At 39.8% G+C, this 5,416-nt stretch overlaps 1 non-coding gene across 1 annotated transcript; it reads right to left on the bottom strand.

Moving 5' to 3' along the window:
* Positions 1-1,727: 1,727 nt before the first annotated feature.
* Positions 1,728-1,834, bottom strand: LOC145065175 (small nucleolar RNA R71). Its single transcript, XR_013688322.1, has one exon. It is a non-coding gene; the product is annotated as a small nucleolar RNA R71 (small nucleolar RNA).
* Positions 1,835-5,416: the final 3,582 nt, after the last annotated feature.

The raw sequence follows: 5,416 nt of genomic DNA, 5'->3' as shown, positions 1-5,416 counted from the left end.
ATTGATTGGTAGGATTAATTCTAAGTTGGTGAATTTTTGTTATTTTAGCTTGCTAAAGAACCTTGTGTGTGAATAATAATTAATTTCCTGTTAATAGGAAGATAACTGATTAACATGAACATCTATTGATTATTAACCTCATATGCTATGTGATCACTATGCCATATGTCTAGGATTAACGAATATGAAACTAGAATTAATAAGAAAATTGAGTAAATTCATGTGCAAGCTTGTAAGATGACCATCAAACAAGAAGTTAATCAAAAAGAATAAATTAATTAACTATTGCAAGTCTAAATTAACCCGAATAATTAATCTAGTAAATCTAATTAAATTAGACAACTGGCCACTGTTTAAGTTAGTTTATTTGCTAAGGATTAGTGTAGTGAATGCGAATCTAATCACTTGAATCGGTAACCAACGAAAGAATTAATCCATTGCACCATTACCTTGAAATCAACCATAGAATCAACTAAGTTGAACTAAACAGAAATTCCCTTCCATTTATTGAATCTAGTTAGTATTTTGTTTTCTAGTTTTTAAGTAAGTAATAGTTAGTAAGTTTCTAATCTTGTAAAACTAGATAAAACCCCTACTTATTAATTAACTTAGATAAAATTAGTTTTTAATTTTAATTTGCCGTTCCCTGTGATCGATACCCTGCTTATTTAACTATACCACAATTGATAGGTTCATTGTCTTTTGTGTGTTATTTGATAATTAAAAGTAGGTTTAAAACTAAGTGAGTTTACACACATCAAGTTTTTGGCGCCGTTGCCGGGGAACGGTTCTAAATTAACATTAAATTCTAGTTTAATCGATCCTTTGTGTGGGATTTATCTTACACAAAGTTATTTAAGAAGCAACTCAGTAAGTAGAATTAGTTTTATTAAAATTTCCTTTTTAGAGTAACTAGAAATTTTTTTTCTGTTTTTGCCTTGAACTCGCCGAGTGCACTCGTGCCGACTCGGCGAGTACATCGTTGTTTTAGTTTTAAATTTTTATTTTATTTTTGTTCTTTTTACGCGTTTTTCTGTTTTGTTTACAGTTGTTTCATGACCCGAGGATCTGATACACCTCTGGTCCCCCCTCTTGAAGACTCGGAATCTGCACTAAGGAAGAGCAAAGGCAAAGCCGTTGGAGAATCCGCTTCTTCAAAGAACTCGCCACTCAAAAATCTCAAGTCCGTTTTCAGCAAGAAGAGGAGCAGCAAATCTGGAGCATCCAATGCCTCTTTGACTATTGAAGACCCAATTCAAGAAGATATCGAATACGAGACCGAGGAAGAAGAAGAACCCACATTCGAGCACGACTCCGAGTTTGAAGACGATTTAGTCATTACTATGGCTAATATCGATGAAGTCCCCATGGGGGAATGGAAGAAGAGGATGCGCGATGACACCGGCCCGGGACTTGTGCAACCCGCAATTCCCGCGACCGCCACTTTCGAGCTAAAAGGCCATATTCTCGCTCAACTCAAGGAGATTCCTTTTTATGGGAAGGATCACGAAGACGCCTACAAGCACTTGGACGAAGTGAATGATGTGGCCGACTACTTCAATGTACCGAATGTCCCCCACGAGACCTAGCTTCTTCGCATGCTCCCAGTCACGTTCAAAGGAGCTGCAAAGGATTGGTTAAAGTCACTTCCTCCAAGATCAGTCACCACATGGGCCAAGATGAAAGAGGAGTTCATAGATCACTTTTGTCCGCCCTCCAAAATAGCCAAGCTAAAGAAAGCAATTGCCAACTTCGAGCAACAGCCCGGAGAATCTCTTTATGAAGCATGGGAAAGGTACAAGAGTTTGCTTAGAAATTGCCCACATCACGACCTTAATAGCCAACAAGAGGTCTCCATTTTCTACGATGGAGTCAATGTCACCACAAGGCAATTGCTAGATTCTCAAGGTCCGCTCACGAAGAAGGCGCCCCCGGTAATCAAGGAGCTAATTGAAGAATTCTCTAAACACTCTAGAGAATACCACAATCCAAGAAACGAAGTAAGTCGGGGAGTAGTGAACGCGGCAAATGATAGCATAGCGGCGGTGATTGCTAAGCTTGATAGTCTTGATAGAAGAATGACAAAAATGGATCAAACAATCCATTCTATGAGGGTGGGATGTGAAAATTGTAGAGGGCCCCATCTCACCAAGGATTGTGATTTGGATGAGAATGGAAATAAGAAAGCTCAAGTCTTCTATTCAAGTGGCGATCGATACGAAGAAAATTGGCGAAAACCTAAGAAGGAATGGCTCCCATACGAAGAGTATAAGAAGGCTAAGGAGGAAAAATACATGCAGAAGGAGAAGGGACTATATCAAAGAGAAGAACCGGTAGAAAAGAAAGTTGATCTGGAAGAAATGTTCACTAGATTCATAGCCGCGTCCGAAAAGAGACACAATGATCACGATGTTGCAATACATGAGACCAGAGACATGCTAAGGAATTAGCAGACATCCATTCTCAACATTGAGAAACAGCTGGGACAGTTTGCACACCAAGTAAACGAAAGAAGACCGAGTCAACTTTCAAGTAACACCGAAACCAATCCGAAAATGGAGAATGTGAGTGCAGTGACCTCCAGTAAAGAAGAAATTTTCACAGATGCACAGAGGATCTCCAAGAGGAAGACAGAAAGGGCAGAAGAGTCGACTCCAGCAAAACCCGATCTGACTCGCCGAGTCCGTCTAATGGACTCGACGAGTCCATGAGTGAATGATAAAACTGTCAGTCCTTTAAAGCCATATAATCCTCCTTTGCCATACCCAATTAAATCCATGCCTGCAGAAAAAGTTGAAGCATATAGAACCTTCATGAAGCATGTTAAAGCCTTACAAGTTAATGTGCCATTTGTGGAAACGATGCTCCACACACCAAAATACATCAACTTGCTAAAAGGTCTTTTTGCTGCTAGGAAAGATTTGGCTAAAGTCGCGGAGGTACTATTGAGTGAGCTACCCGAAAAGAAAGGCGATCCGGGGAATATTATAATTCTGTGCCAGTTTGGTAATGAAGTCGTCACCCAAGCATTGACCGACTCGGGTGCAAGCATCAATCTGATGCCTTTCTCTTTCTATAAGGGGTTGAATTTACCGGAGCCAAGACCGGTAATATGAAGATCCATTTGGCAGACAAGACAATAATTCATCCACAAGGCGTTTGTGAGGATCTCCTTATTAAAGTAGACAAGTTTATATTTCCGGTAGACAAGTTTATATTTCCGGTAGACTTTGTGGTGGTTGACATGGAAGAAGACCCCAAAATTCCAATCATTTTGGGGAGATCATTTTTAAACACCACATGTGCCTTAATTGATGTAGGCGAGTCTACATTAACATTGAGGGTGGGTGATGAGTCCGTAATATTTAAAGCTTTACCAGAAGCCAAGCAAGAAGAGGAAAGAAAAGAAAACACCTCATTTATCCATTTGGATGATGAGATATTACAAAAAGAACTTGAACTTTTGCAAAAAGAAGATCCAACCAAGTTTCTGCTACATTCTGGAGAGGATGGAGATGTTAACAAGGACTTGGAGGAGTTAGAAAAGCTACTGGAAGAAGCTGACTCAGAAAACACCCAAGAAATGGTGGAATACGATCAGACTCGCTGAGTCACTTTACTGGACTCGACGAGTCCAGTCGAATTTGATAATAACTTGGACGGTTTGGATCTGCTGGTTGATAGTCCTCTGTATAATCTGGATTTGGAAAATTTTCCTCATTCTTTAGGAGAACAAACAGAAAAAGAAGACATGGATACGGAAGTTCAACGCGCCTATATAGCATGTCTTAATGCAATTACACTTGAAGATGGGGTGAGCACAGAGAAAGAAGAGGAGGCAAAAGAAAGGAGGGTGGAAGCTGATCGACCATTCATTACCAAACCTAGAGCACGCACCTTCACAAAATACGAAGTAATTCAGTTTGAAGGAAAAGAAGTGCAAAAGAAGGAGAAAACGAATGGGGTGAAGAAGAAAAAGAGGAGAATGGAAGCCCAAGCAGCTGAGGATGATGCTGTGAAAAAGAAGAGAGAGGAAGCAAAACGGGCTTACAAAAAGAAGATTCACGCTTAGTAAACGAAGTACAAACCACAAAAGACTAGGCGTGCATTCCCGATGCTGGAAGATGACGAGACGTAGATGGGAAGGAGTCCAGCTAACGACTCCTTAAAAAGAAGCGTTTGGCGGGAGGCAACCCGTTATTTAGAGTTTGCTTTCATTTACCTTTTTAGTTTTGTTTGGATTTTTTTTCGTTTTTTTTTCCAATTCGTCGGACATGTCTGCTTGAGAGTGTGCATGGGCTACGTGTGGGGTGAAATGATTTTAAATAAATAGCAAAATTTTGAAAATTATGAATTTTTTTGCAAGAGACTCGTCGAGTCTTACCGTGACTCGACGAGCCCATATGGATTTCAGAAAAAAATTGACATCGCGACTAGACTCGCCGAGTCTGACCCTGACTCAACGAGTCGGTATTATTTACAGAAAAAAATAATAATATTGAAATCACTTTTACAACCGGTAACTAGGGTTTTAACCCTAATGATTCAGTTTCTTTTTCACACACACTCGTCGTGCGCCTCTCCCTCAATTCTCTCTCAAGCATTCAAGTGTTCCTCTTCCATTATTCTTCAAAATTTTCAAGTTTCATCACAAAAGGTAACGAATTTCTTCCTCTTTTCTGTTAAAAGTATGATTTTAAGGCTATCTATAATGGAGATTGCATAGAAAGAACCGATTTTGAAAAATATTAGATTTCTAGGGTTTCGATTTCTGAAAGATTATGATGTTTTGCATGTTTATTCTTGCCTAAATACCTTATATACATGTGTCTAGACAAAACCCTTGAAGAAATTTTGAGATTTCCTGGTCCAATTTAGACCGACCCGCCGACTGACTTGTGCAGTTCTTGCGACTCGCCGAGTCGTACATGGACTCGACGAGTCGAGTCGGGAAACATGTGCATGACGTTTTTTTTAATTATACTCTATGTTTCTGGGTTTTGTATCTTTGTTTTGCAGAAAGAATGTTTAGCAGGGGGCAAAGTTCTGGGGGACACCAAGGTGGCTTTCCTTGGTTAAATTTCCCACAAATTGAGTCTGCTTGAACAATGCGGAAGTGGAAGAAGAAATTAGCTGACATAAGGAAGAAGGAAATATACGTGCCTAATAGGATAGATTGGGATTGGTTGCAGGGAATACGCTATGAAGAGGAGTTAGCTCCGTATCTTTTAAAGGAGTTTACCCACGAAGGAGAAACAATGATTTGTGATGGGTGGAGCCGGCTCTTTCGAATTCAAGAGTCGGTGTATTTGGAGCTATGCCTAGAGTTCTTCTCCACAGTATCTTTCACGGGGGGAGTAGATTGTTATCACCCAACAAGTTTTAGTTTCTGTCTTGGGGGTGAATTTCATCAATG

This window comes from Lactuca serriola, chromosome 7 (assembly GCF_051521515.1).
Source record: "Lactuca serriola cultivar US96UC23 chromosome 7, Lser_US96UC23_V15, whole genome shotgun sequence".
In the NCBI taxonomy this organism is placed as follows: domain Eukaryota; kingdom Viridiplantae; phylum Streptophyta; class Magnoliopsida; order Asterales; family Asteraceae; genus Lactuca; species Lactuca serriola.
Note: the sequence above shows the minus strand (reverse complement) of the source record. Positions and strands in the feature narration are given on the sequence as shown.